Source organism: Hydractinia symbiolongicarpus, chromosome 1 (genome assembly GCF_029227915.1).
Source record: "Hydractinia symbiolongicarpus strain clone_291-10 chromosome 1, HSymV2.1, whole genome shotgun sequence".
NCBI lineage: Eukaryota > Metazoa > Cnidaria > Hydrozoa > Anthoathecata > Hydractiniidae > Hydractinia > Hydractinia symbiolongicarpus.
The window spans coordinates 31,152,940-31,167,025 of record NC_079875.1 but is presented as its reverse complement, the minus strand read 5'-3'; the positions used below and the strand labels follow the sequence as shown (position 1 = coordinate 31,167,025).

General features: G+C 36.5%; 3 non-coding genes across 3 annotated transcripts; all 3 read right to left on the bottom strand.

The window, feature by feature from the left end:
- Positions 1-8,735: 8,735 nt before the first annotated feature.
- Trnaw-cca (transfer RNA tryptophan (anticodon CCA)) lies at positions 8,736-8,807 on the bottom strand. Its single transcript has one exon. It is a non-coding gene; the product is annotated as a tRNA-Trp (tRNA).
- Positions 8,808-10,269: 1,462 nt separating this feature from the next.
- Positions 10,270-10,341, bottom strand: Trnaw-cca (transfer RNA tryptophan (anticodon CCA)). The gene has a single exon. It is a non-coding gene; the product is annotated as a tRNA-Trp (tRNA).
- Positions 10,342-11,665: 1,324 nt separating this feature from the next.
- Trnaw-cca (transfer RNA tryptophan (anticodon CCA)) lies at positions 11,666-11,737 on the bottom strand. Its single transcript has one exon. It is a non-coding gene; the product is annotated as a tRNA-Trp (tRNA).
- Positions 11,738-14,086: the final 2,349 nt, after the last annotated feature.

Below are 14,086 nucleotides of genomic sequence, written 5' to 3'. Positions count from 1 at the left end.
GTGTACATGTTACCCTCCGATATGAATCTGCGAATTGGCAAAATGTTTGACTATAATAATAATATTTTGATTGCCCTGCAAGTGCGATTATTGGTATCAGGCTTGACTTGAATAATAGGCCTATTGTGGGGCATGCTGCACCTCTCAGGCATACCATCAGACATGTGGCAGATATCAAACTACCACCCAAGCATGACACTAATCCTATGTCTCCCATACATACTCCTGATCATACTATACAGGCCTCCTACACGCCAAACATGTTACGCCCCCACTACCCCAACAACCCCCACAAAATAAACAGGAAGATGCCAAGACTATTATTATCATAACAGGGGTCAGCCTCATCCTCGCATATATATTGCTGAAAAATAGGCCTATTATCTGATAGAGAGCACGAAATATCCGGCAGCAGCCGCGCTGGCGAGATAGAGATGTTTGACCGCATATTCGATAACTTTGGCAGCTACCCTCAGAAAGAACGAGACTACCGTACCGATGATCCCGGGTAACGCAACACCCGCCTTGCCTGCCAGATATTATCGAGCCTCTCGAGTTGCTTCTGCAAGAACTCTTTTTCACCACCCTCCGCGGTACTTCTCCCTGCAGCACCTGCTGCTGCACCACCCCCTCCTGTAACGGCAAGGGCAATAATGGAAACCAGCAGACCTACAGCGGAGACTATGCTGGTTATGGTAAGACCCTGCTCCCTGAAGAGTGTTTTAAGCTTTTTAAGCAAAGGCATGTCATCTCCAGCAATTTCATCAACTCGGACTTAATACTCCCCAGATGCTTAAAAATCTCGGAGGAAAGTAGACCATGCCTACCCAGTGCAACATTTTTATCCTTCTTCAAGAGATTAATATCCTTCTCAAGATCGGCAATGAAACCTTCGAACCCCGGCCTTCTGCTTCTTGAGTTCTTTCAATTTACCCTCCTTCGTCTTGATCTCGCTATCATATTACATGATTTTATCCTTTACCTCCTTGATATTCTTCTGCCAGTTTTCAACCTCGAGCTTTATTTCCGTCATATCAACCTCGGGGGCATCATGATCGATAAATGCAAATGAATCATGTTTCAAACATCATAATGTTTTGTTTACGAGGATTTATTTTATAGGGTCTTTTAAATTCTGCATATATGTTTCTTATTACACAGGACTGTTTCGAATATTGACCTCGAGTGTTAACGAAAGTAGTGCCAGTGAATTATATTACTATAAAAAAAATTTAACCGAAGTTCTTATTACTGTTGTAATATAACTTAGACAGTTAACAAATACAATAATAATGGATTACCCCGTGATGTACCGAAAATATTGCCCTATGTCATTGCATCGACCTCGCAAGCTCGGTCGGCACTTAGACTTCGGGCGAAATATCGCGGTACAGCTCGGGGTAACCGGTTATTATTTTATTTTTAGAGATTAGCGAGTCTGAAAAATATATATTTTAAACGCCTGGTGTTAAGTAAACGAAACTAGTCCAACTAATACATAAATAATACAAGTCAGACTAAATTGTGTGTATCCATAAAGGTTTCGGAATCATCTTTTATTTCCATAAATCTAAATGGTTATGTCAGAAGCACATGACAGCTTGATATACTTGTAGACTGCTGGTGTATTTGATTGGTAAAAAGGCGGGGCTAAAGTGTCCAAATGTTGCTTTAGTGGCTAATATTTAATATTTTTATTTCCTACCCGCTAATTTTTTTCGCCGGTTAACACTCCTCTTGTAACGCAGTAGAAGACAAAAATGTTAAGTTACAAATGTTCGATACTAGAGTTTAATTTTAAGTTAAAATTGTTATCTAAAAACTATTTGCTTTGAAATAAACTGTTTTTTCAACAATTTTCCCAAACATAAAAGTGACTAAATTTTGTACCAGTCACTATTATTGTTGCTGACTTTCAAATCTTTGCCAACTTAAAACTTTTGTTGACTTGAGATTTTTTCCAACCTTATACCAGCCAAGTTAGGCCTATTATATCATTTTTTTTCCTAATCTGAGCTACGGTCAATTTGAAAGCTGTGGCTTTGGCGTTAGTAAGTCTGGTTTTTTTACATTTCTTCTTTCCTAATACTTTGTATCTAAAGGAATATTTACTTTTTGGTAGGTTTTCACATGTTAAGATGAAAATATCATCACGTTTTCTAGCCACAGATAAATCTTAAGTTTTAAGATTTTGGCTACAAACGTAAATTTTAAGGCTAGCGTTATTTATTCCTATTCTGTCAAAGTTTGGTATGTTATTATTCATTTTTATGTTGTGGTTGTGGCTCTCTAGCAAGCAAGAGGTTATAGGATTCTGGATTGCTGTATGTGATTTTTTTACCTTTATCTAGGATAATACGTTTGCCATCAACCCTTACGCGCACGCCAAACTCTAAACTGCAATGCTGCAATATACATACGACGTAGTTCTTTATGTTTATAATTATAAAAATATATGCATGAGAATTTTGCGTGTGTGTTAATTGTGCACATCTTCTTCCTGTGCATTTATTTTCGCAAACCGAGCGTTTGGGACAGATTTTCGCGCACTTCTTAATGGTGAAATAAAATAGAATTACCATGTACTGTTTTGTGTGACTGTGAAATGCTTAATCACTCTTTTATTAATGCAAAGCGGGCATTACAATTCCACAGCAATTATGCATGTTGTCTTGAAAAAGAGAACAACTCCATATGCAGTTTCGCGCAATCTAATTTTTCAGGTCTCCTTACAAATAATATTCCACGCGCATTAATTATAAGTTATGAAACAATTCAGCTTCTCTCGAACATGTTGGCACACTGGTAGAACTCCTTTATTAAAACTTTTAATATTTTCAACTTTACTAAAAGCACTGAAATGAAGAGGATTTTTTGCATTGAAACATTCGAGCAAAATAACTGATTGGGTTTCAATTTCCAGTCATTTGACTCCAATTTCACGTGTTAAAATATTTTTGCTCGTGTTGGGTACTGTAAGGAATTTTGGTCCACTGGTAGAACTAGTAACGGCACAATTTAAATATTTTAGATAGATCTAAATAGATCTAAAAGCTCCTACATGTTAGAACGCTTCACACTTGAGCATCGTTAATATTATAATAGTAGTATATTGACAAAAAAAAACTGCATTATTTGCGACGTTTCGAGTGTTCACACACCCATTTTCAAGCAATCAAAAACGTAAAAATTTGATCTAAATATATACAAGGTTTAACAGTGAGCATAGTTACGGATTAAATACCTAATTATATAAATACAAAGGAGCTGATCTGATGGGACTATCGTGCATTATGAACAAACATCGCGAGTAATTCATATGTCGAGGGAAGATAGTTTATTGCTTTTATCCGTCTCTGATGTAAAAGAGATGTTTGGGTGGCATTTATTCTAGTAATTCTGAAATTTTGGCAAGTAGTCTAGGGATGAAAATAACACAAAAATATCGTCAACGCACTTTTGTTGGTAAATTTTGTCATAAAAAGTGAACAAGACGTATGATATACGTAAACAACCTCGCGAATAAAGATTACCAAAAGTTGTCTATCAGATTGTGATTTCCGAAATCATACTTTGTTGCTGTGTCATTAACGTGGCGAAAAGAATTCCGTTTTCATCATGATTTACAATATAATTTGCCTTTCGCTTACATTTTACCAAATTTTGTAAGGTGGAGCGTCTTCGTTTCTCTCTTACATAACGTTGTGGAAATTTTAATTTTCGCAAACTACTTTCCAGGCATTTGAGGAGACCTTAATTCTGCCTACATTCACTTTTGTAAACTTTGATGGAAACACTTTCACCTTACCAATTAGTTAAATAATGCTTTTGAACACTCATTTTGAAAAATAAAATTTATAACAGCGAAAAAAAAAAAGAAAAATATTACCAAAATGAGATTCGAACATACAACTACTCCCGTTTCAGTGCTTAGAGAGGCAAAAATTTCCATTCTTAAGGGACACATTTGCGCCTTAATATAAGGTCATATGACTGCTTGGTAGCTAGCTCTAAAAGAGATTTCAACTCACTTCTAGTTAAATTGTAGTAATTTTGCAATGCGGTAAAGCTTGTGCTGAAAATCAATTTTGCAGAAAGAAATAGGCGTTAGTTTAATTAAAAAGGTAAAAGTAAAAAATGAAGCTACGTTTCGGTTTATTTACCACATCATAATCACTGCGATGCGACATAGTACTCCAGCGTTAGCGTTAGAATCTGACACAATTCCGTTTAACTATAAGATTATATAGAACATGGCTTTTCCATTTCGCCGGAAAATGATTGTAGATAACGACGGGTGACCAAATTGCCGTACATCATCTTTAACAAATGAAAATGACTTTTCTAGTATTTTTGCGTGAAAGTTTTTGTCAATAATACAGCAGTTGATGAGCATTTGCAGTCTACCAGAGATTCTATAGATCCTAATTATAAATATTAACGAAATTAATTGTTGTTGTTTTAACACATGACTACGTACGGGATACAGTTCTCGAAATATACCTGTCAAACTTAAATTAGAGTAAAATAAATATCAATGAAGAGTTTGGTATTGGAAATGTCAATTTAGTACGGAGTGTTTTACACCTTTATGCAAGTTCTAAAGCTGTGAAGCAAATATTCAAAAATATAGTATCCTGGAATATTTGTTCTACAACATACTCCTTTCTTATAAATTGATATTGACATTGAACAGCAATTTCGTATAAACTTCCTGAAACGCTTGTTGCCTTGAAGTGTGATGGGTTTCTTCTAAACTGCTTCTTCCATCAGCTGTGTAAAACAGCTATTATTATTATTATTATTTAGAGAGTATATTGCAGATGAAACCTGAGCTACATACAACATCATTTACTTGTCATATGATTGATTTCTTCTCGCATTTTGAATGGTGATATATTTGCGTTTTGAGTAACAAGTGCGATTTTATTGTATATTCTCATTAGATATTGTAAAAAGCTTATAGAGAACTTGCGCGTAAATTTCAAGGGTTAGCTTCGGATAGGGACCGAATAGGGCTTCAATGCCATGTCATTTTTGTCTTAAATATTATCCATATCCGTCTTAAAAGACAAACAGATTGCGTTTTCAAAGATACTCTTTAACCCTCAACCTCTCTATTTGAAACACGTAATCCTACACATTTCTTACACAGCGTTTCAACTGTGAAATGGGGTAATTCAATTTAAAAATTTTTTCAAGTTTTATGCAAATCTATTTTTTAAAAAAACTCAAATCATTACACCTTGCAGTTTTGTTACCACGTAGTCAATTACTGTGGAGGTTTCCACAGGCTAAAAGGGTGGTTGTTGACAAAAATGTGCTACATGTTCTGACCCAAGTAATTATTCCATTCACAAGCATTTACGCATATACTTTCTTCGCGGTTAGCACAGGCAAAGAGTCGTAATTGTCTTTCTGTCTACACATTACATTTTCTACATTTCACTGGTATGAGCATTTCTCTCGTGTGACTTTTAACCTTATTCAGTCATCTGCCCTCCTCTAATTCTTTTTCGCTATGCTGCATCGTTATTGCGAAGCGAAATTTTGGAGCACGTTTGTTAGGCGAAGTACATCAAGTAAATTATTGAGATTCTCAAAATTTCAATAAAAAAATCATATAAAATCAGCGTAAGGAAATATGACTGATATTTTTTCACGCAAAGGTAGGTTATTTTTTGTCTAATAGAACAAGTAAGTTCCAACCAAGCAGCTCTTATAAATGTTAGCTAAAATTCCAATAAATAGGCTTTGTACCCCCCTACACCCCGTCTTTCTCCCGTTATTTCCCGATTTTCCATTTGCCGGAAGCGAAAGACTGGGAATTACACTCAAGCAATTAGAAAACGGCTATCGGCTAATTTGAAATATCGTGTATTTTACAGACCTAATACAAATACATAGTTTATGCCAATTCTTGATAATAATTGGCTTAGCTGGCATGCTATTTCTCTTAATATTTGAACTTGGAAAGCTTGTATATACCTTTTGAAGCCACATTATAATAATTTGAACTTTTATAATGCGCAAAAACGTATTATATTTATGGCTTCATTAAAAAAAGATTTTAAAGTACCAAATTATCAGCTTGAATTGGCATGTTTGTGGTATCCTTTTCATACAGTCGAAGAAAAGTGAGTTGCAAAGGTATGGATGATTTGAAAGTTATATTCACGTTTTTTCCTTGGTTTGATGTAGCTAGCTAACTAAATAGCTAGATAGATAGCTACCTCTAGCTACAGTCAGTAGAAGAAAATTCAATTCATAATGACTAACAAAACTCTTTCTTTTTTAATCTTATTATACAATTTTTAAATATTTCCTAAAACTCAAGTTGCTTCTTTTTTTTGTTGCATCGTGAAAATACATTCAAGTCACCAATCCAAAACTAAATGCCTCTTTATTCTTTAATTAAAGGTATTTGCTCATTTGTTGTTAAAAACTTTTGTACTGTTGCTACTAGGGTCTTTTTACTGATATATGTTTTAAATCTGAACTACTTTATCAAATGGTGCCTTTACCTGGAAATTCTACTTTGTTTACCTACTTTAGCATGTTTTTAAATTCTTCAACACTCGAACATAGCAATAAATTTTTCAAGAAGTGAGCTTATGTACGACGTGTGAAGTCACAAATGACCAATTGGAATTGTGTTCAATAATGGTGGCCGTTAATGTAATAATTGTTTTTGGGAGTAACTTTAATTATTGCCCTTTAGTATGGAATTTCTCTTCATATAAATCTTTGTCGAGAATTGAACAAATTCAGAAGAGAGCTTTGCGTTTCTTATTAAATGATAATGATAGTACTTACGACGAACTCCTTTTGAAAGCAGGAAAATACCAAATGAGCGTCTTTAGACTTAAAACATTATGTACAGAAATATATAAGACTTTGCACGAACTCAATCCGACATACATTAAAGATATCTTGAAATTTCATGGGAGTGGTAGACCAGTGAGATCACAAAATGTTAATAATTTAACAGTCCAAAATATAGATACCGTTACTTTTGGAACAAAAAGTCTCTCTTCCCTGGGGCCAAAAATATGGAATAAATTACCCAATCACTTGAAATCCTCAGAGTCTCTTAGTACTTTTAAAAATGCGATCAAAAGTTGGAATGGAAGTAAATGTTTTTGTGAGGTATGTGAATTGTCCCAAACACGCTTTTAGTTAAATTTTACTCTTTTTTGTATATATAAAAATTTAAAAATATTTTCTCTCATTCAATTAATACTATTTAATATTATTTCTATTTGCACTTTAATTTCAGTCGGTTTTGATTAGCACTACTTTTTAGAGCTATGCATATAATTTTTCTTTTCACGAAACTTGTATATAATGTACCGACTATAAATAAATTTACAAACAAACAAACAAACAAACAATACGGAAGCACTCCTAACTTCAGGGCAAAACTTGCGTTTCAGTCGAGATTGGTTTGCTCTCTGCAGTAAATAGCATTAAGGATGTGCTATTTCGAGTGTCTTTGTAAAAAATGAAACAGGCGGAAATTGCACTGACAACATTAGATACATTTCAACAATTGCCTCAACCGCGATTTGAACCCAAACCGAGAATCATCCCAGTTGACGATTGACCCACTATGTCACGTGCGTTTTATAATATCCTTAGAGACGACGAAGACAGTCCCTATCTTTAACATTAGTTACACTTCAACAATGGGCTCAATTGGTATTTGAAGCCGAGACCTCTCGCACCCAAAGCCAGATTCATGCCACTAGACCATTAAGCCTCTATGTCACGTGCAACATGTCACAATGCTAAAAGACCTCTTAAGAATGGATTTGGAAAGATAGGGACTGTCTTCGTTGTCTCTAGAAATATAATAAAAATCCTCAATACGCAATAGTGAAATCACAACCTGGAGAATGACATTCTCCTTTCAATTAATTGACTCATAACACATTATTTTGTCACCATGCTTTAATACTGTTGTTTATGACCCTGACGTGAATTGTACATGCAACCTTCTGATCTGGAGTCAGACGCACTACCATTGCGCCACAGAGTCCGCAGCTATTCAACTATGTAAGATTGGAACCCAGAGTAGTTAAGTCATTACTGCATGTGTACCCTTCCCGAATCCACAAGATACGTTTGAGATGTTAGGCGCATCTGATAAAACCTACAATAAGGAAGCACTCTTTACTTCAGGGCAAATCTTACGCTTCAGTCGAGTTTGGTTTGTTCTCTACAGTAGGTAGCATTAAGGACGTGCTATTCCGAGTGTCTTTGAAAAAATCAAACAGGCGGAAAATGCACTGACAATTTTAGATACACTTTAACAATCGGCTCAACCGGGATTTGAATTCAAACCGAGAATGATCCCACTAGACCATTGAGCCTCTCTTTCACGTGCATTTTATTGTATCCCTGGAGACGACAAACATAGTCCCTATCTTTAACATTAGTTACACTTCAACGATGGGTTCAACCGGATTTGAACCCGGGACCTCTGGCTTCTAAAGCGAGAAAGATGCTACTAGACCATTGAGCATCTATGCGGTGTCCAACATGTCAAAATGTTGAAAGACATCCTAAGAATGGATTTAGAAAGATAAGGACTGTCTTCGTTGTCTCTAAGGATATAATAAAAATCCTTAGTACGCAATAGTGAATTCACAACCAGTGGCATGACTTTCTTCTTTCAATTATTTCACTCAAGAACCATTATTTTGAAACCATGTTTTAATACCGTTTTTTCATGACTCTGACGTGAATTGAAAACGCAACCTTCTGATCTGGAGTAAGACGCGCTACCATTGCGCCACAGAGTCCGCAGCTATTCAACTATGTAAGATTGGAACCCAGAGTAGTTAAGTTATTACTGCATGTGTACCTGTCCCGAATCCAAAAGGCACGTTAGGGATGTTTGGTGCATGTGATAAAACCTACAATAAGGAAGCATTCTTTACTTCCGGGCAAATCTTACATTTCAGTCAAGTTTGGTTTGTTCTCTGCAGTAAGTAGCATTAAGAACGTGCTCTTCCGAGTGTCTTTAAAAAAATGAGACAGGCGGAAATTGCACTGACAACATTAGATACACTTCAACAATGGGCTCAACCGTGATTTGAACCCAAACCGAGAATCATTCCACTTGACCATTGAGCCTCTATGTCACGTGCGTTTTCTTATATCCTTAGAGACGACGAAGACAGTCCCTATCTTTAACATTAGTTACACTTCAATAATGGGCACAATTGGTCTTTGAAGCCGTGACCTCTCGCACCCAAGGCGAGAATCATGCCACTAGACCATTAAGCCTCTATGTCACGTGCAACATGTCACAGTGCTAAAAGACCTCTTAAAAATGGATTTGGAAAGATAGGGACTGTCTTCGTTGTCTCTAAGAATATAATAAAAATCCTCAATACGCAATAGAGAAGTCACAGCCTGGGCATGACTTTGTTCTTACAATTAAATCACTCAAGAACTATTATTTTGAAACCATGTTTTCATACCGTTTTTTCATGACTCTGACGTGAATTAAACACGCAACTTTCTGATCTGGAGTCAGACGCGCTACCATTACGCCACAGATCCCGTAGCTATTAAACTGCGTAAGATTGGGATCCAGAGTAGTTAAGTTATTACTACATGTGTACCTGTCCCGATTCCGAAAGGCACGTTTGGGATGTTAGGCGCATGTGATAAGACCTACAATACGGAAGCACTCTTAACTTCAGGGCAAAACTTGCGTTTTAGTCGAGTTTGGTTTGTTCTCTGCAGTAAATAGCGTAAAGGATGTGCTATTTCGAGTGTCTTTGTAAAAAATGAAACAGGCGGAAATTGCACTGACAACATTAGATACATTTCAACAATTGGCTCAGCCGGTATTTGAACCCAAACCGAGAATCATTACACTTGACGATTGAGCGTCTATGTCACGTGCGTTTTATTTTATCCTTAGAGACGACGAAGACAGTCCTTATCATTAACATTAGTTACACTTCAACAATGGGCTCAATTGGTATTTGAAGCCGGGACCTCTTGCACCCAAAGCGAGAATCATGCCACTAGACCATTAAGCCTCTATGTCACGTGAAACATGTCACAATGCTGAAAGAGCTATTAAGAATGGATTTGGAAAGATAGGGACTGTCTTCGTTGTCTCTAAGGATATAATAAAAAGCCTCAGTACGCAATAGTGAAGTCACAACCTGGAGCGTGACTTTCTTCTTACTATTAATTCACTCAAGAACCAATTTTTTGTAACCATGTTTTAATACTGTTTTCTTATGACTCTGACGTGAATTGAACACGCCAACTTCTGATCTGGAGTCAGACGCGCTACCATTGCGCCACAGATCCCGTAGCTATTCAACTGCGTAAGAGTAGGATTTAGATTAGTTAAGTTATTACTGCATGTGTACCCTTTCCGAATCCACAAGGTACGTTAGAGATGTTAGGCGCATCTGATAAAACCTACAATCAGGAAAAACTCTTTACTTCAGGGCAAGTCTTACGTTTCAGTCGAGTTTGGTTTGTTCTCTGCAGTAAATAGCATATAGAACGTGCTCTTCCGAGTGTCTTTGAAAAAATGAAACAGGCGGAAATTCCACTGACAACATTAGATACACTTCAACAATGGGCTCAACCGGGATTTGAACCCAAACCGAGAATCATTCCACTTAACTATTGAGCCTCTATGTCACGTGCGTATTCTTATATCCTTAGAGACGACGAAGACAGTCCCTATCTTTAACATTAGTTACACTTCAACAATGGGCACAATTGGTCCTTGAAGCCGTGACCTCTCGCACCCAAAGCGAGAATCATGCCACTAGACCATTAAGCCTCTATGTCACGTGCAACATGTCACAATGCTGAAAGACCGATTAAGAATGGATTTGGAAAGATAGGGACTGTCTTCGTTGTCTCTAAGGATATAATAAAATCCTCAGTACGCAATAGTGAAGTCACAACCTGGAGCATGACTTTCTTCTTACAATTGATTCATTCAAGAACAATTATTTTGTAACCATGTTTTAATACTGTTTTTTTATGACTTTGACGTGAAGTAAACACGCAACCTTTTGATCTGGAGTCAGACGCGCTACCATTGCGCCACAGAAGCCGTAACTAATCAACTGCGTAAGATTGGAACCCAGAGTAGTAAATGTATTATTTTATGTGTACCTGTCCCTAATCCAAAAAGCACGTTTGGGATGTTAGGTGCATATGATAAAACCTAGAAAAAGGAAGCACTCTTTACTTCTGGGCAAATTTTACGTTTCAGTCGAGTTTGGTTTGTTCTCTGCAGTAAGTAGCATTAAGGACGTGCTATTCCGAATGTCTTTGAAGAAATGAAACAGGCGGAAATTGCACTGACAACATTAGATACACTTCAACAATGTGCTCAATTGGCATTTGAAGCCGGGACCTCTCGCAAACAAAGCGGGAATCATGCCACTAGACCATTAAGCCTCTATGGCACGTGCAACATGTCACAATGTTGAAAGACCTCTTAAGAATGGACTTTGAAAGGTAGGGACTGACTTCGTTGTCTGTAAGGATATAATAAAAGGCCTTAGTACACGATAGTGCAGTCACAAACTGGAGCATGACTTTCTTCTTACAATTAATTCACTCAAGAAACATTATTTCGTAACCATGTTTTAATACTGTTTATTTATGACTCTGACGTGAATTGAACACGCAACCTTCTGATCTGGAGTCAGACGCGCTACCATTGCGCCACAGAGTCCGTATCTATTCAACTGCATAAGATTGGGACCCAGAGTAGTTAACTTATTACTGCATGAGTACCCTTCCCGGATCCACAAGGCACGTTAGAGATGTTAGGCGCATCTGATAAAACCTACAATAAAGAAGCACTCTTTACATCAGGGCAAATCTTATGTTTCAGTCGAGTTTGGTTTGTTCTCTGCAGTAAGTAGCATTAAGGACGTGCTATTCCGAATGTCTTTGAAGAAATGAAACAGGCGGAAATTGCACTGACAACATTAGATACACTTCAACAATGTGCTCAACCGGGATTTGAACCCAAACCGAGAATCATCCCACTTGACCATTGAGCCTCTATGTCACGTGCGTTTTCTTATATCCTTCGAGACGACGAAGACAGTCCCTATCTTTAACATTTGTTACACTTAAACAATGGGCTCAATTGGTATTTGAAGCCGGGACTTCTCGCACCCAAAGCGAGAATCATGCCACTAGGCCATTAGGCCTCTATGTCACGTGCAACATGTCACAATGTTGAGAGACCTATTAAGAATGGATTTGGAAAGATAGGGACTATCAATACGAACAGTCATCTTGAAGTGCCTCGTTTATCAATTTTACGGCTGAAATATATAGAACCTGAGACGTTGGTGACCCTAAGGTGAAGTTATCCTGTATCAATACAAAAAATCGCGAATACATGACACTCGGGGCTTTGAAATACCTCGTTTATCAATTTTACGACTAAAATATAAGAACCTAGACGTTGTTGACCCTAAGGCACAATTATCTTGTATAAATACGAAAACTTGCAAATACATGACACTCGTCTTTTTTAAATGTCTCGTTTATCAAATTTACGGCCAAAATATATAGAACCATGAGAAAAGGTTGTGGTCCCTGAGGTACATTTATCGTGTATCTATACGAAAAATCGCAAATATTTGAGACACTCGTCACCTTGAAATGCCTCGTGAATCAATATTACGACTAAAATATAAGAACCTGAGACGTTGTTGACCCTAAGGTATAATTATCTTGTATCAATACGAAAAATTGCAAATACATGAAACTCGTCACCTTGAAATGCCTGGTTTATGAATTTTACGGATGAAATATATATTATATTATATTATTTAAAAACGTTTATGTAGCAGACTTTAATAAATTACATACCCTTTTAAGTGATACCCTTTGATAATCTAGACTTTTAAGATTCCCTGACGATACAAACATTCAAAGTATTATAAATAAAAATATACCGGTTGCTTCCAAAAAGAGGAAGTTTCCGACGTATACTTCTTCACCAACAAATGGGAACTGTTTGACATCAAAAGCACAGACAGTTACCCCTGTTATCCCTAACCAAGCAGTACAATTGCTGCTTGGAATTTCACCAATACCACTAGAACAGCTGCATTCGCTTCCTACCACACATGTGGAACCGACCCTAACACTGCAAGCAACACCCCAAAAAGACAAAGTTAACAGACAGTACTACATGAATAACCCACATGTTAAAAGCTTAAAACATTCCAACGACTACTCGCTACTAAATTTCAGAGAAGAGATAGTCTGAAATATCATGGATTTAGAAGTGTTTGAAGTCCCACCAGTGTACCGAACTTTTAAGCCCATTAGTGACTTCGCCACTAATCATTTACCCACTTGTTCAGATAAAAAAAGAAACTGAATGGTATCTTACGAAGCTGACAAGAACGAACCAAAAGCTTACAATTACTGATCGGCCCCACAATGCAATTAATACTTGCACTGCACAAAGGATAAAAACTATTTTGCTATGTGGCATTCATTAGATTACCGCAGGAAAATCTACAAGTAATTTATGCTTTTTATATTTGTAGGGGATACTACTTTATACAACTATTATTTCTCTACATCTTCTATTCTAATCTGCAGTTTTTTAAATGTAATCCACAGATTACCGCAAATTTGTACCAAAATCTTCTGTTACGTTGTGACCTGTTCTTTCTAAACTATGTATTTATGATAACGATTTTTTTTGCAAGGGCTTCTCAAAACATGTGAGTAACTTTTCTTTTCATATTTCTTACTTCACATTTTAGAAGTAATTTATAAATAAATAAAAAACTAAAATGACGTCACATCGACCCCCCATTTTGAATGTTGTTGTGGAACTTTCTAATAGCCTGTTATATTGGTGTTATTTTGATGTACAGGTTTTTATGGTTTAAAAAAGGCATTTACCACAAATTTACCTATTTTTAATTACTCTTAAAAACCCATCAATATACGTGGTGCGGCAAGAATTAACAGGTTCTAAATTAAAATCGCCAATTCTTTCCCCTAAAGGAAGAAATGCAAGGAAAATATAAAACTTGCCTAA